The following is a 25,127-nucleotide window of genomic DNA, read 5'->3' on the forward strand; positions in this document are numbered from 1 at the left end:
TGTGGCCTCACCAGTGCTGAGTCCAGGGGAAGAATCACTTCCCTGGACCTGTTGGCCACACTGTTCCTGATCCAGGCCAGGATGCCATGGACCTTCTTGGCCACCTGGGCACACTGCTGGCTCTTCCTGTCAATCCAAACTCCCAGGTCCCTTTCTGCCTGGCTACTCTCCAGCCACTCTGTGCCCAGCCTGTAGCGCTGCATGGGTGACCAAAGTGGAAGACCTGGCACTTGGCCTTGTTGAACCTCACCCTATTGGTATCAGCCCAACTCTCCAGCCTGTCCAGGTCCCTCTGCAGAGCCCTCCTGCCTTCCAGCTGACCAACACTCCCTCCCCCCACTTAGTGTCATCTGCAAATTTGCTAATGGTGGACTCAATCCCCTCATCTAAATCATCAATAAAGATATTAAACAGGACTGGGTCCAACACTGATCCCTGGGGGACACCACTAGTGACTGGCTGCCAACTGGATGCAGCATCGTTCACCACCACTCTCTGGGCCCGACCCTCCAGCCAGTTCCTAACCCAAGCCAGGGGATGCCAGCTTTTTAAGGAGAATGCTATGGGAGATGGTGTCAAGGGCTTTGCTGAAGTCCGAGTAGACCACATCCACAGCCTGCCTCTCATCCAGCAGGTGGGTCACCTGATCATGAAAGGAGATCAGGTTGATCAGGCAGGATTTACCCCTCTTAAACCTGTGCTGTCTGGGTCTGATCCCTTATCCATCCTGTAGGTGCTGTGTGATTGCTTGTTGTTTTCTTTTTCCTTTAATTCCTTGGAGAACTATTTGGAAAACTGTCTAAATTTTTTCAGAAAAACTGTCTTAGAAGAGGATATGAGAATTCAGAAGAATTTTAATAGTTTTGCTGGCTTCAAGTATTTTTTTAAAAATACTTGAAACTGTTTAAAATATCTTTAAATAGTTTAAAATGAAAATACTTTATCAGTCTTTCTCCTCAAATCTCCCTCTAGTTTTTCTTCCAGAAGTCCGCTTCTTGAATTTTTCCCAAAATAGAAAAGAAATAAGGGGAAAAAAAAATTAAAGCTTTCTAAAATCTATCAGATATATCCAAGGTTCCATATTTCTGTGTAATATCCTTCTAAATTATATTAAACTTACTGCGGAGGAACAATGTGCCTAACTGTGCTTCTTTATACAGGTTTTTGGTTTTGTATTATTTTTAATGAAATTTCTTGGAACAATCTCTAGGAGATATACCAATCATCATTGAAACTATTAATAATTTCACCATGAGCTTTCAGGTAACAATTTTCAAACCATTAAGCAGTACTTACTTTCCACAAGTTGATCACTTCTATATCTCTCAGAACTTAAAAAAAATGTTTTAATGCTGCTCCGACTCTATCCACAGAATCACAGAATCTCAGAATATGCTGACTTGGAAGGGAACCATAATGATCATCGAGTCCTGACCCTGTAGAGGACGACCCCCAAGAGTCACACCATGTGCCCCAGAGTATCATCCAAACACTTCTTGAACTCTGTCAGGTTTGGTGCTGTGACCACTTCCCTGGGAAGCCTGTTCCAGACTCAACCACCCTCTGGGTGAAGAAGCTTTTTCTAATATCTAACTTAAACCTCCCCTGATTTCAAAGGTAATTTTAGCAAAATTTGCAAAATACCATATTTTGCTTCTCAGTCATGCAAACTTCCCCCTCCCAATAATATTAAAACATACTTCATACAGTTTGAAACTCATAAGATTTAACAGCTGTATAAAGGGCCATGAAGGCCTTAAATAATGCACATCTCAGAATTCCATTTACTGGTAACACCAGGAGACTGATCTTTTACACTAGGGATGCTATTTCTATATTAAATTATATTCTCTTTTTGTCTCGTTTTTGGCATTAATGTATAGTTGTTTTTGGAATTCATCAGAACTAAATTTAAAGTAGTAACTTTAATATAGACCAAAAGCTTGTGTTTGTTTGCTTTCTGGTTTTTGTTTGTTTGTTTTTTTTTTTGATAAAGAAATTTTAGTGAGGCTCTTTTTCTTGTGAAGAGAAAATTTGAACAAAAAAAAAATTACTTGGGATAGCTGCCATTTAAGAATTTTTTTTCTGTATTTAACCTTGGTCAAATTGAACTGAATTTTAATTTTTGACATTTCAAAAAGCTTGTTTAAGGAAAGATACTTATGCAATGCTATTCCTGTTTTCTCCATTTCTGTTTCAGTTGGGAGACATTATCTATTCACAGCTCTAATCTTGTCTTTTGGCCCTTTTTGCCATTTGTACAAAAGACATATATTTTTGGAACTGAAGATGCTTCCTGAAAAATTAGGTTAAACTACATTGGAATTTTATGAGGAGAATGACATTTAATTTTATTACAATGGAAGGCACCAGAGTGTGTTTTGTTCTTGTTTTATTCTTGCTCTGCAGAGTTGATACCAGTAGGGCTATTCTTATATACAGCCACTGTGAGAGATTTTTCTTATTTTCTGCCCCATTTCCCCAAATTTTTGGTCCCTCTCCAACCACCAGTATAGAGTCACCACCACAGGCTACAGACCTTCTGTCATAGTAAGCCATCAGCTTACAGCCAAACTTCCTACTGCTATCAGCCATGAAACGCAATTCCTACCATTTTGGTTCTTCCTTGAAGTAGGCAACTTAGTAAGGTACCTCTCTATTTCAGTAGAACTCGGATTCCTGGCTTATGATCTCAGAAATGAAATTCAAAACTCTGACTAGGTTTTGAAATAATAGGAACTATTTAACAAACCAGTAAAAATGGAAGTAGGATGTCAGTTAAGTGCAGAAAAAGCTGCATTTTCAATAAGCCCCAGAAGAACCTTCAACTCAGCTAATTTAGTTGTTTTAATTTATTTGCCATCTCTTTATCAAAACCAGAAGTAAAGTTCTAATGCTTTAGAGAATAGTGTGATGAAGCAAGTACTTTAAAAAGACATCTTTACAGAAGACTCTAATTCAAAACACAACAAATATTTCCATCTGTAAGTGTAACCTATTAGTGTAAGTTATCCTTAAGGGAAAAAGAAGACAATACATTTTATGAATATTTTTAGAAGTACTTGAAACAGACAAATTAACTCTGTCAAATGATCAATTCTTAATGGATACTAATCTCGTTACTCTTTGTATTACAGATTTATGTTCACTGCTTTTTGTATTATATCCCAATGAAGTAATCTGAAGTCATTCATAATTTAATTGCTTAGTTCTGAAATAAGGAGATAATTGGTAAATTGTCAATAAGCTGCTTATTTCATAGCCTGAAGTAGAACCCTTATACACCACAGTGACCGCACTTCAAGTTATTAAATTATAACATGATTTGCAAAGTAGTCAGCTATATCTTTGAACTTCAGAATTCAGTCCTCTTTATGAAATCCTGCAAGCCTTGATCTGTTAGGAATTTAAATTAAATATGCATAGTCCAATGCTAAACTAAAAAAAACTCAGCAACTAACATTTCAGGAATTAGGTATTATAATTAGTGATACTAATCATATTTCCCAATCATCAAAAATAATTCTCTCAAAGGAGTGTTTTCTATGTTGTTTTCATAATTCATGGGGAAAAAGACTGAAAATCAAGCCGAGAAAACAAAGACAAAGGAAATGCTTCTTGTCACAATTTTTTTAGATTTCCTTTGCCTTTGTTTTCTCAGCTTGATTTTCAGTCTTTTTCGCATTGGCCTCTTTAGCCACCAGTGTGTTTGTAGTAAATGTGGATAGAGCCCTTCCCAGATCTTCATTTGCAAAGCCTAGTCATAACTGTCTGACTACATTATGCCTTATTTTTAAGAATATTTATATACTACAAATCCTATTTGTTATTAAACATCCCTCCACCCCCAAGTTATCATGCAGTACATTGACTTCAAAGTAGAAGGCTAAGGATTCTATCTTTTTTCCAATGGTAGTTCAGTAACTGGATATCCAAAACTGTACTTAGGCAAACAGAAATGCAAAAAAAATTGGGAAAAGTAACTCCAAGCAGATAATAAACTGAAGAGGAAGAAAGTATCAAACCTCACCTCCTCCCAGTTCCCTTGCTGCGGAGAATACAATACTCCACCCTGTAAAGATTTCTGGATGCTTCACCACAATCCTTCCTTGGTCTTCTTAAGGAAGAATGAAACCCTCAGGCTTAAGATATAGTGCAACATTGAAATGGTGAGCAGAAGAGCACAGAAAAGGCAGAAGATATTACTAGGTTATCTTGCATAAAAATTTTGACTGTTTATTAATGAGGCTTTTCTTTATTAATTAGATTACTTGGATACCTAACAATAATTCTTAACTCTCTGCATATGATGAACTCTCTTTTTCTCACAGTAAGACATTGAGAGTAGGACACTATTATGGTGGTTCTCTACATATACACTTAAATTTATCTTTGTCACTAAAATTCTGGAGGAGAGGTTATGAGAGCAGGACTGACAAATGGTAGGTGACTTGTGGACACATGAAATTTATATGAAACTTTATAATTTCTGTACCCTGTGAGGTCCCTATATCATTTCATCATGTGTGGCACCTTGTCCTCCCTTCTAGATGATTCTTTCCTATCTGATTGCATATACTGAGTTAAGTTTCACAGGTCCTGGTAGCTACCCAGTATTTCTCTGCATAATTTGGATGAACAAATATAGAGTCTGCATAAACCCTCTAAGCTGAATTAAAGAAAAAAACTCAAATTAAAAAAAAAAAAAAAGAAAGAAAATATCTGAAATTTGCAGGGTATGATTTAAAAAGAGTGGAAAGATCATTATAGGTTGCATAGCATAACAATATACTGCTGTCTGAGTTGACACAGGCAGGCAGCCAGAACAACCACAAAACCATGGGTGACATACAAAGAGTAATTTTATTTCATTACCTCAGTAACCAGAGGATCCCAAAGCAGCACCCAGATTGAGACCCACAAGTGGGAATGTTAGGCTTAGTCCATGCTAGAGGGCCTGCTATTTGCACCAGTTTATCAAGGGCCCTTGCATGGGTAGTATACCATCATGCTGTGATCTCCTCTGCTTTTTTATCATCTCTGACCCTTGATCTTCTCTCTCCCAAAACAGGAAGCTCAGGAATGTCCATGAGAGCGCCTCTATGTCTCTCAAAACACCTACATTATCTCTACACAGAAATTCTACTTCTCAAAACAGACAGAGGATAAACAGCAGTAGATGTAACACATGGGGTTTCCCACACTGTTATTGTCCAGGCCTTGGCAATTCCAGCTGCAAGGTCACTTGAGTGAATCTACCATCCTCCTTGCCATTCTTCCAGTTTTAACTCTCTTCTCCCAACAACTACCTAGGCACAGTTCTGAAGAAAATAATGGAGAAAAAGAGTATAATAGTTCTGAACAATCTCAATATGGTGGGATTTTTATCACTTATCAGAAAAAAGAAAAAAGAAAAAGAAAAAGAAAAAGAAAAAGAAAAAGAAAAAGAAAAAGAAAAAGAAAAAGAAAAAGAAAAAGAAAAAGAAAAAAAAAGAAAAAGAAAAAGAAAAAGAAAAAAAAAAAAAAAAGAGAAAAAGAGAAAGAGAAAGAAAAAAGAAAAAAGAAAAAGAAAAAGAAAAAGAAAAAGAAAAAGAAAAAGAAAAAGAAAAAGAAAAAGAAAAAGAAAAAGAAAAAGAAAAAAAAAGAAAAAGAAAAAGAAAAAGAAAGAAAAAGAAAGAAAGAGAAAGAGAAAGAGAAAAAGAAAAAGAAAAAAAAAGGGGAAAGAAGAAATGTGGATAGGAATACGATTCTTAAGAAGTTTAAGGAGCATGAAACAATCTTTCCTCTCAACTCAGCCTCATTTCAAATTCTGTGTCCACGATTGAACTCACATCTAATTATTTATAACATGTAAATTATTAGAAATCAACCTAGCAATAAAATGTTTAGGAACAAAAATGTTATTTTTGAGGTAATTTATTTACTCAGTCTACAGAAAGAATAATAGACAAAGGTGGTAGGATTGTAGTTTTCAGAAACACTATTGAAAATAAGAAATTATTCTCAATGCACACTACAGATAGTATAAGCAATTGACTTCACTCACAACCATGGTGATTTAGGCCAAGCAAGAAAATCTTCCTATATATTCGCAGGATTATTTGGCAGCTGAAATGAGGTGTGGCTGAAGGATTGGAAGAACAGTCTGAGAAAACTGCTTTCAGGAATGGGCTGCCTGCAGCCAGTATGACCAGAGTATTCCTCAAGTTGTTTTCAAGCTCCATCCCGTAGAAATCTATCCCTTCTTTTTCCATGTCATTATTTCTTTTCATTATGTCTTTCTACATCTGGTGCCCCTGCTACCAGTGGCCACCCTATTCTCCTGTATATGAGTATCATCCTTTCCAGATCAACTGCACCTTTTCCATTTATCTGACTTCATCTCAAAAGCAGCTGTAGATTTACTTTTGTGGCTTGAAAGCGACTTAAATTCTCTTGCTTGCCAGCCAGTAGAACATGCTTTTCCACATCAAATGATACAGTCCTAGACACATGGTTCCCCCCCATTTAGATAAGGTGTCACCAGTCCTCTGAGTTTCCTTCCATAAGATTTTGTAGTTGTATTTATCCTTTAAATTGTCTGCTATGCTCTCCCAGATAGTAAATTTAGCTCTTACCTCCTCCACCGTGAATTCATCCCATGTATTTCTACCTAAATGATTATTCCCTTTGTGTTTAGCCCATGACCATGCTGCCTTCTAAAACATCCAAATTCCATTAGCAGACTTTTTTCTTTTACAAAAAATAGTCCTCTACTTCATATATTTTAGTATTTGATTATGCTTGCTAGCTTCTCACTTTCGATTCCTTCTTTCCTTTTCAAAAACAAACAAAAAAGCAAACCAAAACAAAACCAACCAACCAAAACAAACATAAAATACCTCTCACAATTAAAAAAACCTGTTGCGATATTTAGCATGCGTGCTAGGTGAAGGGTAGAAGAGAGTGATGGTGGAGAGAAGGACAATGACCTGTTCTGAAGTGAAGCAGTGAACAAGCTCCAGAATGTTGTTTTCTTCCTCTGAAGAAGAAAACGGTAACTTATCAGTGAAATTAAATCTATTTCCATCACTATCTTGTTGTAATTTAGACAAAAGAATACACTGAAAAGATTTTGTTAACACCCCATTTTCTTTCGCTTGTTCGTTACATTCCATCTTTGACAGACCACAATTTTTCCGGAAATAAAAATAGCAGAAAATTCTGTCTGAATTTTGCCAAGAACAAAACCAGAGAGATCACTGAGTATCTAGAACTGGTGACTTAATAGTCCTTCTTCTTGTGCTGAACTGTTTTCCTGACCGGGATGAATTATGAAGAATAATGCTGAACAGTTACCAAAAAGACATTCTTTTCCTTCAGGGCAGGTGGATTTTTAAATCTCCTAGCCTTTGCTATCCAATGCTTTCACCTGCCAGCAAACTCTAAGCCTTATTAGAGAAAAGAATAAGCACAGAAGCGTACCAAATATCTAAAAACTCACTCTAATCTCATCAGGAGTTTATATCTTCAGCTCAGGCTGAAACCTTACAGCTTCAGAGAGCAGAGCCAGTTCACTAAAGCATAAAGAATTGGGGCATTGAGAGACTGTGCCTGCTTAGAAAACTGTGTAATTTAATAAAGTGTTCATTGATGTCTACACAGTGGCTCCTCAAACTTGTGTTAGTGCCTGTGCCTGCAGCATGGATAGTCACATTCCTGCTAATTAGATGATAGCAGAAGGATTACACTCTTTCTTAGCAATCAGGAGGAAATGGAAGCAACCATTTCTCATGAAAACTCACAGTTGAAACTAATGGGAGGATCATATTTTAAGAAATTTTGTTGAAGCATACGATTTTAACTTCCACATTTATTAGAATAAAGCTATAAATACTAAAAAATGCACTATATTATTCACAAATTTCATGAATGTTATATTTGATATTTAAGAAAAATATTGAAGGACATAAAGATACATTTGCAATGCATTTGATTTTTTTCCTGCAAATATTTCTTAAAGTGCATAAAATTTCACCTTGTGTTCAATTACTCTATAATAATTTTATAACACTAAGTCCTGGTATGGCTTTTTGTATTGTTCTCAGTTTATACAGCAAAGAAGTCCTTTTATGAGGTGACTGCAGTTTCTTGGACCAGGATGACCTGACGTTACAAAAAAAAAAAAAGTAGGGAATGTTAACATCATTTATTATACTTGTCCACTGTGGCTGGATCAAATGATCATAATTTCTTCACCCTTAGTGAGTCAGAATTATAGATTCTGCTTTATAACTTGGCTGTAAGCTGTTATAAATGTCAAACCATGACAACAAACCTCCTAAGAATATACCATATATATTTATAGTGTATAATAATCTGTAGCCTTTTGTGCCCTACATTATACCAACTACAGTGCATTGGAACAAGATGAAGTACTGTACATCGTGTTTTCAATTTAGGTAATATAATATTTGCTATTACCTCTTCCATGTGAAACTATCTGTTGTATGAGGTATACATGAAGAGCTAATTAGAAGATCACATCCTGCATTTTCCCAAGTGATTCTTGCTTTAAAATCGCACACATCAGGCTGCAACCAACATCTTTTCAAAATTAGGTTTACAGCAGAATTAACTGTAAAGACCTGTGATTCATATAATAAAAATTCATCTTTTTGCATATTTAAGTAATGAAAATGATGTGTATTGCCTAGTATTGCAAAAGGATATCTGCTCTTAAGTAGCATATGGACATTATAAACTGCTGATGGGCACGAGACAATTAGAAACTTTGGAGGTGAGGAAATTTTCACTTGAGAATGTTTCTGTGTACTATAAAACTCCACCTGTACTATAATTACACTTACACTCAGGAGTGCTTTTTATGCTCAGAAAACATTATTTATACATATACCTACATTGCTGTATAAAAAAATAGAGGTAGACATTGATCAGATAAATTAAATTATGCATGGTCTGACCCTGCAGTCCACACTTGGATCAAAAGTGTTTTGGATGCCTTCTGCAATATCTGTAGAGTTCTATGCTTTATATAATCTCTGTTAGCATCTCAGCTTTCAAGGCAAGAGAGGTTAGGCCAACGTAATAGCAAGCTTAGCTGGAAAAGTCTGTTAAATTTGTGGATTTCAGAAATATTCACTGGGCAAACCTGCTGACATTTAAGAACATGTTTGTATAGTACAACTTCTTTTGATATATCTTTCATGGTTGACAGCTATACAGATATATATATATATGTTGGTTTGCTGATTTTCTATATGTTATAATTTTTTGATGTTGACCATAGCATCTGAGAAAGCAGTAATAATATAGATCTATTGCAGAGACAGCCTGAAGAACATCACTGAATTTGTGATGAAAGTCAAATAAAGACATGCTTACTTTTCTTTTCCAAATGTGATCTATGTAGAACACTTCTTGACAAAATACATACTTAAAAGTTATTTCAGGAAAAAAAAATCAATGTGCAGAAAAGCATTTGTAATACCCACCTCAATAATGGGAAGAGGGACTCTTCTCAACCACTCCTCTGGAGAACTAGATAACTGAATTCTCCTTTTTTTAGTTTGGTTGGTTTGGTTTGGGGTTTTTTCCTTCCCGTAATGTAACACATTTCACACACTGTGATGTATGCTTTTCTGTGAAATACATGGGTGGAAATCAGCAACCACTTTGCACTGGAAACAAACTTGCATGGCTAATTGGTCGAGGTGCCACAATTTGCGTCCAGGTGCCACAAGTGACATTTTTTTCAGAACGATAATTTCATCTTTCTCTCCTGATTTTCAAGGGAAACCAACAAAACACCTTCAAAGATAAACCTGTAACAGAACTTCAAAACTCATCTGGAAGCCAAAACCAATTAACTCAACTGAGTTTTTGGTTTTATGGAGCATTATATTCTCTCTCCCTTCCTTTTTAACCTCCATGTCTGCAGATTACAAACTAACTAAACCTCTCATTTCTTTGAGAGCTAAATGTCTCTTGTTATTCTGTAAAATATTCTTTTCATAACAATCTGTTTCATTGGTGACAACTATATATGCATATATGCATTCTTTGTTTACAGAGTTAATGTAATGTAGCTTTCTAATTAAAATTAAAAAACTTCTTCAACTTCTGTATAAAATCCACTTTTTCTATTTCAGAACCAAAAAACATCTTGTATGCCTGAAAGAATGTTTTGGTTTGTGGTTTCCTTTTTTTCCAAATACAGCAAGACAGGCTAGTAAAATATTTTGACTTTATTAAAAATTCTATACGTCAACTATAACTTCTTGAATAATTACAGTTACAGCAACACTAGCAATCTTTATGACATTCATTAGTACTTCATCTATGATGCAGAAAAGGAATATAAGCTTTTCTATTACTCTACAGAACACATAATAAAATATTATGCTATTATTCTAGATCATCTGAGAGTGTATAGCAAGTATGTGACAGGCAAGAAGTCAAATTGCATCTTTTGAAGTCTCAGGATACAATATTGAGTGGTCCTTCATTTGTCCTCTTCTGAGAGGCTTCTATTTTGTATCCTGTAGTTACATACCCCGCTTCAAACCTGTTTCATGAGGTCATTAATATATGAATAGTAATAGATTTACTATTAGTCAAGTTAAATCATTTGGCTGCTCAGTAAGAAGAGAGTGTGGTAGACAAGTAAACAATAGTAAACTCCTCCCTAGCTTTATCCTACATAGGATAAAGCTATACTCTGAAGAGCTATAAATACACTGAAGTTGTTATAGCTGCATAACTCAAGTAATAGAGTAGTGATATAATTGAGTGTGGACTGATGAGCAGCTACAAAATGTAACAACAAACAGAATCTTCCTAATCCATAGGAACACTGTCTACTTTGCTGTCCTAAGTGAAGAAACCTGTGTCTCAGATGAAATGTTGAGTCAAGCTATGTGGATAAGCATGAGCAGCCTTTGTCTTCAAGAGATGTGAGATATAAGGCAAATTCAGGACATTTGTAATTAGTGCATGAGCAGTTGCATCCTGAAGGTCTAAGCATGATCCAGGTGTCTGGAGAATCAATAGTTAAACAAGGCATATGTTGATAAATAGGACAAAGTGGAGAGTGAGAAGCAAGAAAAAAGACTGTAGAAAATCAGCAACCTGCATCTCCTTTCCCAGGTCCAAACCTTGCTTAGCAGCAAGTAGCAACATCTATGGTGTAAGGCATGAAGATATTCAAGAGTAATAACATTTTCAAAGAGAGGGACCAAGTAGCAAAGAATAAAGTCTGACTCATGGTAAAAATTAAAAGGAATTATTGTCCCATAGTGGTATATGTGCATATTTACTTGTTTCACCTTGGAAAGTAAAGATCTTCCAGCATAACTCTCAAAATCAGTACAGATGACAACTAATCAGTCAGAGATGTTAACTGAGGCCATTCCTCTCCAGAAGACTGTTCTGATCACCAAGTCTTAGGGTCTCTCATCACCCTCTCACTGAAATTGTTCCACACTGTAGACTTTTTTCATAGCTGATGAAACACAGAAAAAGAGGTAAGATGGCATGACAGCTGCCCAGTAAACATGTAGTTCAAAAAGACCTCAGAAGAAGAAAAATCAAAGCCAGGTAGAATATTATATTACAGACGTTACTATATTCTGGCAATGTTACATTCTGGCAATCCCTCCCTGCTCTTGCTTTCTGCTTGCAACACCAATTAGTATCTCTAGGAACCAAACCAAAAAATGGAATAGAACAAGTTTTCCTCAATAATTTCCAAGGCGCTAACACATTTTGAAGACATATTTTGAGACTTGCGAGACCTAGTTTTTTATGTAACACAAAAAGGTCTGGTTACCCGTGAATTTCCGGCTAACCACTTTGTTTTATTCAGGGACTTGAAAACTGAAATGTTCTAAACTTCTGGACACCTGAACAGGTTTCCTTCTGACAGAAACCATTGTGCTTCTTCATTTCCCCATCCCCAGTGACCACTAGTATTGCTCTAAAACAGTCTGAAGCAATCATCCAACAAACTGTATTAAACTGAAAATATAAGATGCATTAGGTATCATAGTACCATAGTATTCTATTTTTTGTTTTGTGGTTTGTTTGGGTTTTTTTGGTGAAAGAATGCCATAGAGTAACACATGCAGAGTAAATTAGCTTTATTTTGTAATACTCTGTAATAAAAAGAATGAGGTTTCAGCATCATTTGCAGATAACTCAAGAAATTTTGTACACGATTTCTTTACTACAGACAATTAATTCAGACAATAAAAGGAATTCTTAAACTTTTTTTGGCTTTTGGTATTTATAAAATGATTTGGAGGTGAGAACGTAGGTAAGGTTCACTTTGGTGACATGTTACCTTTTTGAAACACAACAGTTTTTGGCCAACCTGACTTCTAAGTTGGAACACTGTAATATAGTGAATTGGCAATTGGCAGGAAACATAGAGCCCCTACAGCACCTATAGGTGTATTATCTAAAACAAGCACCTGTTGGAAAGTTTTCATCCATTTCAGTCAAGAGAAAGAAGAAATTCTCTTCCTGGATAAAAATGAATATTGGAGGAAATGAAGAAAATAGTCATACAAATAAAATAAGAGCCTATAATTATTTGCTAAAATTATCAGGAACTAAGAATAACATAACAAGGTAAAGGAGAAAAAAAAATTTTAAAGAGTATGGATAGAATTGGAACTTTTGATAGATTTTTTGTGTTAGCTGGTTTCTTCTTCATCTGAATTCTCTGAGACAATTTCATGAAAGGCTTCGGAATTGAGATTATAAAACTGGAGCTCTTCAGACAGTTAAGGCTTTATTGTAAGTGCTATCTGAGAGGTGGTTGAATGGCTGATAAAATTTAAAGTTATCCGGTTCTGGGTACAGTTGCTTGTTTGTTTTGTTTCTGTGCATATAAGTATGTCTGCATATATAAACTTTGCAGCTATAGGGATACTTATTCAGCAAAGTATATAGTAGTTGGAATAAAATATTATATGAAGATAGAAAAAAATCTCTTCTGAACGGAAACCAAGAGAAAACTAGAAAAAATAATCAAGACTTTGTTTTACTTTCTGATTTATATTTTATTGTTCATATTGTTCAATATTGTATTTCAAGGAAACCCACTTGTATTCTGTTTCTCTGATAAGTCCCCTCCAATCAAGTGTGCTTAATTTGTTCTGCCTTCCTTTCTTCCTCTCCCTCTCCTTCCCTCCCTCCCTTCCTCTCTTCCTCCCTTCCTCCCTTCCATTGTTTTTGCTCTATGACTACAGTCCCAGATTCCTTTTACATGTCTGTTGGACCTTCATAAAGTAGCAACCAATATTAGCTATTCAACCAATATTAACCAGCCCTGCATGTCCCTTGTCCCATCAAGCAAGACAATCTTTTACCTAACAGCTCTTTAGTCCAAACTGAAAATGCAAAGCTGCAAGGGGCTCTACTAAGCAGGGTCTTTGCCTCTATGCAAAGTGACAATGAGTCTTGCTATTTTGCTCCAATGATTCTCCAACTACACCCACAGCAGTCAGAAAACAAAATGCAAACAGTGTATATGTTGTCACATTTAGCTGGTAAGCAAACAACTAAAACAGGCTGCCTGACAGCTTAAGAATACTGTATTACTGCAAGGTAACTGTCATGGTCAAAGTGAAAATGGATTCATATTTCATAGATTTATCCAATTCCTTCCCTTGTTAAGCAACAAATAGTTTTAATTAAAATTATGTATTTCCACAAATACTGTCAGCTATAAAATCAATACTGGTGTAGGATTACATTTATCCCAGTAAAACTCAATGATTTATAGCAATATACCTGTTGTAGAGTGAATTCTATGGTTTTATATAAGTAATTATTTTATGATGCATGCAATATTTACAACATTTTTTAATTGTCTCTTTTTTTTTCTATTTTGAATCTAAGATGAATAAATTGCTATTGTAATTGGAAACTGAATGCTTATAGTTCAGTTGTGATCAAAAGTCAATTAGGAGTCAAAACATATTTCTGTGTGAAAAAAACCCTGTTTATTTGTAATTAATGTGACTGAATAAGAATTGTACAAGAGAAATACAAGCCATTTAGAATACTAGAATAATTTATGCCTGTCTATTACCATCTAGTCTCTGTTTTTTGGGGTTATTTGTGGGGTTTTTTTAGAACAAGGGACTGTTTCATTACAATACAAACAGCTTATAATTTAACTTAAGAGATTTTTTAAACAACAGTAGTTTTTTCAAACTGAAAGGAATTACCAGTAGTTAATAATGTGTTGATCTTTGAAGTTTAAAAACTACTAGAAGTGTTATAGAGTGCTTTTACAGGGTCTTAATCCTTCCTTGTGCTATATTATATGCAATATTTTTATGTAATTTCTGAAGGAGAAATGCTGTCCTAGGCAATATATACACATTTTTCTCTACAGAATATTCTTCTGTAAACTTATCAGATGTCTAGAACAGCAACTGAAATATCCCTTGTAAAGATCACAAATGGGTAACCACGAGGAGACTGTAAAAAATAATTCTCTAATTCCAATTTTTTGAGTCAATAATGTCCACAAACTGTCAGCTCAGTTATAAACAGACTTCCATCCTCATAAATGAAAAGATAATGATCTATATACCACCCAGATCCCTGTGAAAGCTGCCCTGAAAAAAGGTCTTCTTAGGACAATGGGAGTTTGATATTCTGCGTATTTAAAGGCAAAGCCTTTCAAATCTCCATATGTGAAATATATAGAGATGCATGCAGCAAATAACTGAGTTTTTTGACACTAGCAATTGAGAGCTTGGACAAACACAAAATATTCTGTAAAACAATTAATACTTTAAAATTTTTGATCAGCTACAGAAAAAGCAAAGAAATCTCACACTTAATCCCACTAGAGGCATAACATACTAGAATCCCTCAATTCATTTTTTGCTTTCCCTATTAAACCTTCTTTATGTCACTTTTATATCACTTTTACCCTTCTCTTTCTTTTCCCCATCCCACAGCAGGGGGAGTGAGTGAGCAGCTGTGTGGTGCTTTGCTTCTTACAGGGTTAGGTCATCCATTTTTTTTTTTTTCTTACAGAAAGTTATCTTAAATAAAGGTACTTCTTGGGGATAGCAGGAACCAGATGATCTGTACGTTTTTACCAGCAGATTTCTTCAAATCTCTTGCATGGAGGGAAACAATATAGATCACAAAAGTATATGTGATGGACACTTCTCAGGTTACAAAGTCATCAGGAAAACCTAAATCTTACATCTTTTAGTAACACCATTGTCCAAAAGCTGGTTACAAAATAAGTCCATAAAGATACAGCTAGAAGAGTACACATACTACAATATATTCTGACACTTTCTGTAAAAAATATTATAGGAAGTGTCAATACAGGAAATGTTGACCATCTGTTATCAAAATCACTCCAGGGGAAGTAAATCTATTTCCATCCAGAGCATACCATGACTTAACTAGGAGCTAAAGAATTACTGTTTTACCTAATCTGCTTTGATATTTTTACAGGATGGCATCCAGCTTCTCACTTCTGGAAGGCTTATCAGACAGGATCTCTGTCATACTGCTACGAACATTATTTGTTGCACCTGCCAAGAAACATGCATCAAACCAATGCTAATGTCAGCATGGGAAGAAGCAATGCTGAGCATTTAAAACTTCCTGTTCTCATTTACAGTAAAGCAAGCAATTATAAGAAGGTTAGGACTTTAGACGAACATAGGAGGAAGGTTACTTGAGGTCCTACATCAATTTATTAAGGTCCAATGGATCAATGGTTCTAAACAGAAAGTAAGAGTGATTCTTAACAGGCTGTAAAGGTCACATAAATTAAATGGTAATACATCCCACTGAGTGTTTTTATTCTTATGACTCATTGTGTTCACTTTTCCAATTTCCATCCAGTGTCACTCTTGAGTTACTTGTTCTAGCCTATATTTTGAACATAAATTTTCATTGGCATGTTGACAGTTATCCTTTCTTTTCTCAATGTTTTCTTTTTATCCCTGGTGTTTCTTTTACTCCTCTTCCAAACACTTGTCTGAGAAAGGTAGACTGGCATAAGAATCTAATGACAGTGTTATCTTTATGTTACTACAAGAATGTCAAGGATTTGTTCTCAGTTTCATCGACAAAAAGCCAACTACTTAAGTGACTGAAGTATACTTGCTGAAGATATTCACTGATGCCACTCAGAGAAAAATGTGATATATATTTAAAATGTATATTATGGTATCGAAAGAAGCTATCAGATTTTTTCCTCAGTGATGAGAAGCACAGAACTACAATGTTATGAAATATATATATAAACATCAGCAAAACTTAGAGGAAAAGTCAAGAAATTATTTCCTCCCTCTTCTGTAAATATTATTTTAAAGTAAAAGAGATATTTCATTTGTAATTACTATTATATGAGTGAAGATTTAAGAACTCAAGTGTAATTTCTTCCTGTGCTTATGAACAAACCTTCCAACTACAATCTCTTCTTATTATTACTCAGTACAACTCTAAGACAGACAGCTTTATGAAAGTGAAGAAAATAAATATCAAAACCACAAAAATCATAAATACCAAAATCAGGTTTGAAAGTTTTGCACTTTTCTGGCAACTTGTGAGGTAAGACATCAAACGCTACCTGACAGACAATGAGGTCAGCAAGAAGTCATGTCACAGAGCAACCAGATCAGAGCAGCAGTACTGCTGCTGTCATTTCTATCCTCCGCCCTGACAGGTGCTTTATGTGTCCCTTCTTCTCTTCAATAGGACACCAGCCTCTTCAATACCTCTGTGACTCAGTATTTTTCCAAATCCTGTTTGATAACCTTCTCCAATTTAATTTCCCCTCCAGGAGCTTTATTTATGCAAATTGCTGAGGTCTGCTACAAATGCTCATCTAGACCAAAGTATGCAAGCTTTTTCCACAGTATCAAGATCTGTAACATCATTGTACTCTTTTCATTAGAAGCTCCTTTTATTCCTTATCTTATAGAGAACCTTCTCATAAGGAACAAAACATCACTTCTATAGAACAATATTCTGGAAATAAATTCATGACCTCGACCGCTTAGCCTTCCTCACTTAGGGGCCATTTTTCACTGAGGTATTAAATAAAGATGAATTCTTTCTTACGGGACCTGGAGGGGAATAAGGAAGGAAGAATTAGGTGCTAAGTAAAAAGGATTATATAGTAAGATGAAACATGGGTATGCTAAAACAGACATGTAACTTAGGTATAAACAGGAAATAGGAAACCAGTCTAAGGGAGAGGAGGATAAAAAGAACAAGTGACAGCTAGTCAGAAAGGATGAAGAAGATACTGAATTAGTCATCTATCAAATATCTTTGACATCTGTGTATTAATACAAAAAACACACTGAGTGAACAGAGAAAATTGTACAGTGTTTTGTTGTAAAAGTTGAAAATCATATGATAAGCATAACAGACAGCTGGTGCAGTATCCCATAGGACTGGAAGAATATGATAATATTATGTGCAGGAAAGCCAAGAAGACCAAAGGAGGAAGTAGTTTTTGAAAGAAACTGTATGGCACAAACAAAAGCTTTTGTAGTGCAAAAATGGCATAGGAAATGCAGGAAATAATTAGACTTTGGCTAAGCCACTATCATTTCATTCAAAACATAGGGAAGCAAGCACCTCAAAAATATAAAATACACTGTATTGCTAAATATCAGTGTAAAGGAATAACAGAAAAAGAAAGAGGTAAAATGGACAAAGTCAAGGCACAGAAAGAAAATTCAGAGACATCTAGGATGAAATAATTCTGTAAGAGAATTAGAAAGAGAATCAAGATTGAAAATTTTGATTCAATACTCGGTGGAGGAATAATATTTTCCAGATAGAATGAATGAAGTCAGAGAATACAGTGTGTCCTCACAGCAGCATTGCTTCTGAAAGTAGATATAGGACAGGTAGCTAATACAACTCTTATTGGCAGCAACATGTTATGATCTCTGTATTGAATGGGAAGGATTAATTGAAGAACCTAGGTATGAATGACCATGCTTTGCAATCCTGTGAGCTGTGTAGCAATATGAGCTTACAATCAATAGCCATGAGACACTGGAGAAATCCATAAACAATTCCTAGGTGGAAAGTGATGTGAACTCCCCCTGAAGTGGATAGAACAACGCTGGACAATGTGTGCAGCTGTAAGCAAGGCAACTATTAAGTTATGGAGTGACTCGTTCAGTGAGAAGACATTCAGAAAATCCAGCAACCCAGTAGCAGTGCATTCTTATGTTGATAAAATAAAACCACCTCAGCATAGGAATCAACAATGTTTAAAGACCACACACTGTTCACTGCAATTTACAGGTTTTTAAAACCCTGGGCCTAATGAATTTGTCATTACTAGAGAACATGGATTGACTGAAACAGTTTCAGAATAGTCATTCTCTGATTAAAAATATATATTTTCCACTCCAATTCCTCTCTAAATTCTTCCTATGATTGAATAATTATCATGCCTTGTGGACAGAGAAAAACTACTAAATGTCAACCATCTAAATGTTCATGAGGCAAACAGATCACTGAATATTATTTAAGAGCATTGTCTGGATTTAAAAAAAAAGAAACCAATATATAAGGAGGATTACTACCTATGAGGAAAATAAAGTGTATCTTCATATATATATGTCTCAGACAAGCATGGGAAGGGCTCAGCTAAAATAATAGATCCATTTGAATACCACACCTTAAGAGAGGTGTGGAGAAATCAGAGTAAAAGAGAAACTGTCATGACTATACTGGCACAAGTGAACAAACTGGTGTCCTTAGGTTATTAAAAAACAAAGGCATATGAGACAGGAGAATAAATTATAACTTAGAAATATGAAAGACTTCAGTAAACAGGACAAGGGATTATCTGTTATCCATGTCTACTGAACAGGCAAGAAGTAATGGCTGAGATAATTTGTAGCTGAGAAAAAAAAAAAAAAGCAAAACACAAAACCAGCCCAGTGAATTAATTTTTTTTGGTAATTTTTATGATAATTACTTCTACAGACAGAACTAGCACACATTAATATAGTACAATTCATCTCTTAAGACTGTCTTGGAGATTACCTTCCTTTTCCACCTCTATCCATCCTTAATCTTGTAAGTGCTATACCCAGAAGACCAACTCTGAACTTCATTTTATTTAGACTGAAAAAAAAGGAATAAAAGGCTATTATGTAATGTATACTTTCAGATATCTTTCGTTTCTGCACAATAACTGAACAAAGTAGGAGAACCAGGTTTTTTGAGCCAATCTTAATCATACAGTTTTGTGAAATTGAAAATAATAAAATGTTCCGTTAACCTAGATTCAACTTAAGTAGTATTTGCAGGCTGGCTTCCACAGCCCTCTAGGGATATAAACATAATTTGAAAAACTAAATGCCTACTCATATTTTGTTTAGTAGTAGCTCACCGTCCATTTGCTTTTTTAGAGTTGTCACTTTAGACTACTGGATTTTCAGAAGTACCTTATAACATCACTGGAAACAGAAAACAGCCTGAGGGCCTGAACACAAAATGGTTAATGCTTATATACCCGCTGTGTCTTCAAGGAAAGGAAGATGGAATGATTCCAAGCATGCAGAAGAAATGCTGTCTGAAAGAGGAAAGATAGTATGAAAACTGTAATCACACTGCTATTAAGGATGACCTGTCTCCAATATAATATTTGATTCTTTTAGATATTTCAACCATTTCAAATCACACTTAGCTCTAATGTGATATGTCCTTTATCATCAAACTTAAAATATTATGTTTCCAAAGAGATTGTGGTGGAAAGAAGCAGAGGAAACAAATCAATATAGCTTAATTTACAGAAAAATTCTTAAAAAAAAAAAAAAAAAGAAAAGAATCAACATTTTATTAAATTGGTAAACTACTTCCTAATCAGACTTGAAAGTTTCAAGATTTATTTTATTATATATTGAATGTTTTTACTTACACATAAAAATATGATACCTAGCCAGTGGACATGGATGAACCTGAGTTAGGGCAGGTTATTTCAAAACTCTGTGAGCAGTTCCCCAGTCTTTTCTACTTAGTTTATAAATGCCTTATATCTTTGACTGTCTCTAACAGGCCACAACACTGCTAGTCAAAGAATTCAGTGCAAAGACTTACCAGAAGTATAAGAAAATTCAAGCACCTAGACTAGACAGTTTACACAGGTCTTAATGCTGGAAGCTCCAACACACTATAGAAAGATGTAATTTTTTGCTTTTCACTCCTGTGTAGTGTTAAATGGATAAAGTTGCATATCTTCAGATGTTATGTGTACCCTGGGTTATGTGTTTCATCTCCCATTAAACAACTAAGACATCCTGGTTCTCCTCTCCCCCATAAACCAATTTTTCTCAATTATGGCCCAGACCTCAAGGGAGATGGAAGGTTTTTGAAGAGGATAATCAAATTCCACCACGGTGTTTACAAGGAAAGAGCCACAGAGATTATATGTAAACCAGCTCAACTAGTAGGACAAGTTCCCAGGATGAAACTGAGATAGAGTGCTGTTCTCAAAACCTATAAACTCATAACTGTATAATCTCAAATAAAAAGAAGACTTGATTGTAAGTTTTATTTGGTATTTAGTGGTAATAGCAGTGCTCCCTTTCTAGGCTGAATACTGATTGTTAGTTCAGTTTAAGTTCAAAACAAAAAAACCCCATCAGTTATGATATTATGATTTATTTTATATTTCACTCAATAACCTTCATGTGCTGCCCAACCACCTGTATAACTCAAATTTCTGGTAGGTAATAAGACCACAGACTAAGTAAAGTGGATATAGTTTGGGGGGGGGGGGTTAGTGGTGGTTGTGTTCCTTAATTATTATATAATAAATGGACAAAAAGCAGCTTTCAGCAATTCTGAAATCTTTGCTGTTCTGCAAACAACAAGGCAATGCACATATAGATAAGAGATCAGTGCTTATGCACAAACACTGCTGCAACTCAATAACCCCCATTGCTTCACATACCTATCAGTACCTAATAAGTGATATATGATAAAAACTTACTTATCTTTAATTAAATCTTCATAAACAATAGCCTATATATACTGAAAATTATCCAGAAACTGTAGTTGTACATCATGAACACTGTTGAGCATTGAATATTCTTAAAAGCACTGGAGTACACTATAAAATCAATGTTTAAAAATGAGTAAAAGAGTGAACACTAGAAAAAATATATTTGTAAGCATATGCAAAGTATCATAGCATCTCCAGAATTATCTGGATGTGTGTACTGATCCCTAGAGATAGTTTATTCTTCCAGGTAGATGTAAAAGGGCTTATCCCATGATTATTGATGTCTGAAAAATTTTTTACTGTTTCTCCTTGCTACTGTGCCACATCGTCTTTTATGTGGTTTCGGGGCATTGTTACCAAAATTAGGTCTATTCAAATTTAACCAATTTTTGTGGATCCTGGTTATATAGTCCATGAAGATTATACCTGGAAGAGATATGACAGTACTTAGTGACACACTAAACCAGAAATTTTGTGTGCCGAGCCAGAATTCATATATCTTGATATAAAAAATAATTCTATGTTTCAGTTACATAATAAAATTTCTCACAAAGAACTTCAGGCTCTTTTTAGCCTGTCACAGTAAACCAGTCCTTCACAAGAACCAGGATTTCAAAGCATTCAATTTTTAATTTGTTATATTACATCATACAGATGAAAGTCAAGCATCTGTGGTTGGCAGAAAATATAAAGTAAGAAGTAATGAACATAAATATGTCCTAAGCAAAGAGCATAACACATAAAAGGAACATCATAATACGAGCACCCACACATCACAGAAAGAAAGGAGGTGATCAAGTTCTGGATAATAGTTGGGCAATATAAAAACATCACAAAAATTTTGGTTATAACTTTGTGAACAGAAATATATAAAGGATGACACAACAAACATTGAAATTTTAGGAGTAAAATATGTGCATAAAAAAGCACATAAAGGAAAGTTTGTAATTTGATTTCCCTTATCATTTTATATTATAGTCTTATGTGGAAGATTTAATAATTCTAAAATATTTGGCAGTGTGAGACTTACAACACTGTAGTATTTAAGTGAGACAACTTGTTACTGTTTTATTAAATATATAATTTTATATATTGCTTTAGATGTGAAAATTTCTACTCAATGCACCCTGAAGCAATTAAGTGCTTCCTAGGTAATAAGAATGATCAGCTACGTTCTCCTTTTGCATTTCTCTGCCAGGACAAGCTCTGATCACGTGTATTCTATGTAAGATTCATTCATTCCAATGTCCTCTTTGTTTCATTACTTAAGCAGAATGTGCACTGTGGTTCTTGAATCAATTAAATCAACTACCTGACAAATACTTACTGGACATCATTGAAAGGCTGCGCAAAAAGACACTGCCTTCTAAAAATTTCTTGAGAAATTAAAATTACCCTTTTATTAAAATCAAGGTGGAAACCAGTGAATTGTCTGAAAAAATGATACATCCTAAACACAGTACTACTAGGCATCAACTGAGACAAATATGTGAGACTGATGGTTAACTGGAAGTTAAAAATAGTTAACCTCAGAAATACAGAGTTGTTTTATTCTTATTTTCTGCTAGAAAATTAGTCTCAAAACAAGGCACAGCTTTGATTAAGGACTAAGTTGCCCAAAGCACGAGTGTGTACATATCTGCACAGCATTAAAAGAAAAAAATAAAATGTGCTAAAATTTATAAATCTGATCAAATCCTGTCAACACTTACGGAAATTAAATACAAGCTTAAATAATTTTTGAAATGCTTGAGTCTCCCCTGCACAGAAGCATTTGAGTTTATCAACATGCCCTGGCCCTCAAACTTCTGCAGTTTTCTTCATACAAGCTCCAAGTTTGCGACGCAGAGTAGGAGGTGGTTTTTAATCCTTCCTGGAGGCAAACTCTTTCCCTCTAATTATGAAGAGGACATCAGAAATCCACTGACATTGAGGAGCTTCCCCAGTGCTGTCCAGCTCTGAATTTCCTGTTCTTCACATGCATGACTCTTCCACCTGAACAAGCACACAGTACTTCAAGCATGGCCTAATTGACAAGAGCACCTGACTGCTGCTGTTAACCAAAATGCCTTTCAGAGAAAGTACCAAAACACACAGAAAGAGGCAGTGCAGATTAGCTCTTATTTACTCTCCTTTGGGATTATTTTTTTAAATTAGTAGGAAGAAAGACTCTAATATGGTCTTTTCAAAAACCGTGGAGTCCTTGTGGATAGCAATGTAGACTAAAAAAGAGAAAGCAGGAGAGCTGATCACTGTCACTATTTCTTTCTCATGTAAATCAGTTGTCAGAAACTCAGAGGAGCTAGAAAAGGGCTATAGCCTGGTCTAAGACTAGCATAAGGTCAGTGGAATATCTGGAGATATATTTTTTTCTTTGACTGAGAACTTGATTGATTGCTCTCGGAGAGGCAGTTCTAGAGACATAAGGGTTTATTTTCTCTGAAAATGTTTCTGTCCTGCATAAGACATCTTGAGGCTATTAAAAAAATTGTTAAATTCTTTTTAAATGTGTTAAGGCAGGGAATTTTGCTCCCATTTTTAAGAAACTGCAATTTCTTTTGTTTTTTGTTGCCTCAGTTGGTTAGTTGCCAAGGTCGTGGGTTCAATCCCCGTATGGGCCGTTCACTTAAAACTAGACTCTATGATCTTTGCGGGTCCCTTCCAGCTCAGACTATTCTGTGAATTCCACTGACTATTTGCTTACTAAAAAGGGACAGTTATCTCCATGACAGTGTTTCATAGTGCTTTACATTAGAGAAGATGGATATAAATCCATTGCAGGAAAACATAGTTTTATTTCTGAAGCACATTGACTTCATTACATCAGTCCAATAAGAAATAATTTTAGTGTTTGTCTTATTTCTGTATTCAACCTTCAAAGAGTGTTTAAATTATTGCTACACTGTAAAACTTAGGGAAGGAAAAAATTGCTTCATTTGCAGCTAATGTATACCTAGTCTTCTCTGTTCATCTTCACGAGAAAACAACCAAGTTCACTTTGGTAAAGGAATGATTTTTTAACCTAATGTCAAAAAGTACATATCAGTGTCACAACTCCTATTTTAGCACTTCTCTTTTCAACTTAAACAGCCCTTCTCAGTTTGCCCTGAGTATTGTAATCTCCAAAGGGTAAAGTCATAGCAGCAAACTCATTCAGGCTGCTTCTGCAGGTGTCTGAAAAGACAGTATACCTACTTTTAGGATGCAAGAACAGCAGTTGTGATTGTTGGGAAACTGTGCTTTTGTGACTTTATGTCTTGTTTAGAATTTCTCTAGGCATGCAGGCCCTGAAACATGTCAGTTATGTACTACTGCAGTTGTACAGCAAGATGGCTTTTTTTCTTTCACTGCCACAGCCAAGGTACATGTTGCTTAGACTAGATGGTTGTCACACTAGATATAAGTAATTTTGACAGTCAGGAGTACACACTAAATACACAAGTTCCACAGATCAGAGATCAACCTTATTTGACAATCTAACCCCAGAATAAGTTTTAAAAAGCATTTTTTTCCTTTTGATCATCTAGACAAGGTAGGTGACAGACACTTTTCGGTCTCTCCTTTATATACAGGATCTAACGGTTTCCAGCATAAATAATGTATTTACTTACCTGCCTAAAATTCTAACTAAATTATGCACTCTGGGATTGAAAGAGAAAAATCTACTATTCAACAGGTGTAATTTGCAGAGAGGCCATACAAGGGATTTTACAATAGAGATGAGGAGATTCTAGCAATTCTACTTCTTTCAAAAACATATTCTGAAATGGCCCTCTACATATTTCCAGACTTTCCTGAATATAATCACAAAATAATTAATTTCTGTTTTCTTTTCACCTCTAGATGCTCCACAAGTAGGAACAATCACTTTAATTGACCGTGTCTCCTCTTCCCTCTCTAACTTCAATGAAGACTTTGATTGGTTGAATTATTTCATCTTTTCAAAACAGTTTCCTAACTATCTACATACTCTTTTTATCCCTTCATCTTCTTTTATGGCCATCTTTTCCACATAGCACTGTCTGCAAATTCGCTTAATCTCACATCAAATTTATTTCTACTCAAATCCATCCTTGGCCAAACTATTATT

General features: G+C 35.2%; 1 protein-coding gene across 5 annotated transcripts in view; it reads right to left on the minus strand.

Moving 5' to 3' along the window:
- Nucleotides 1-25,127, minus strand: part of LOC114002819 (cadherin-10) — a 96,381-nt gene that overhangs the window by 56,269 nt on the left and 14,985 nt on the right. The window contains exon 2 of one of the 5 annotated variants that reach the window (XM_027749114.2): nt 9,495-9,641. The exons of 3 other annotated variants lie outside the window; for them this stretch is intronic. The gene's annotated coding sequence lies outside the window, so the exon portion shown is untranslated. Of the gene's footprint in view, nt 1-4,030; nt 4,115-9,494; nt 9,642-25,127 lie in introns of those variants that run through there. One more of the 5 variants, XM_039378092.1, reaches the window with a different exon arrangement.

Source organism: Pipra filicauda, unplaced genomic scaffold, assembly GCF_003945595.2.
Source record: "Pipra filicauda isolate LSUMZ 115617 unplaced genomic scaffold, ASM394559v2 scaffold99_size2403431_pilon, whole genome shotgun sequence".
Classification (NCBI taxonomy): Eukaryota; Metazoa; Chordata; class Aves; order Passeriformes; family Pipridae; genus Pipra; species Pipra filicauda.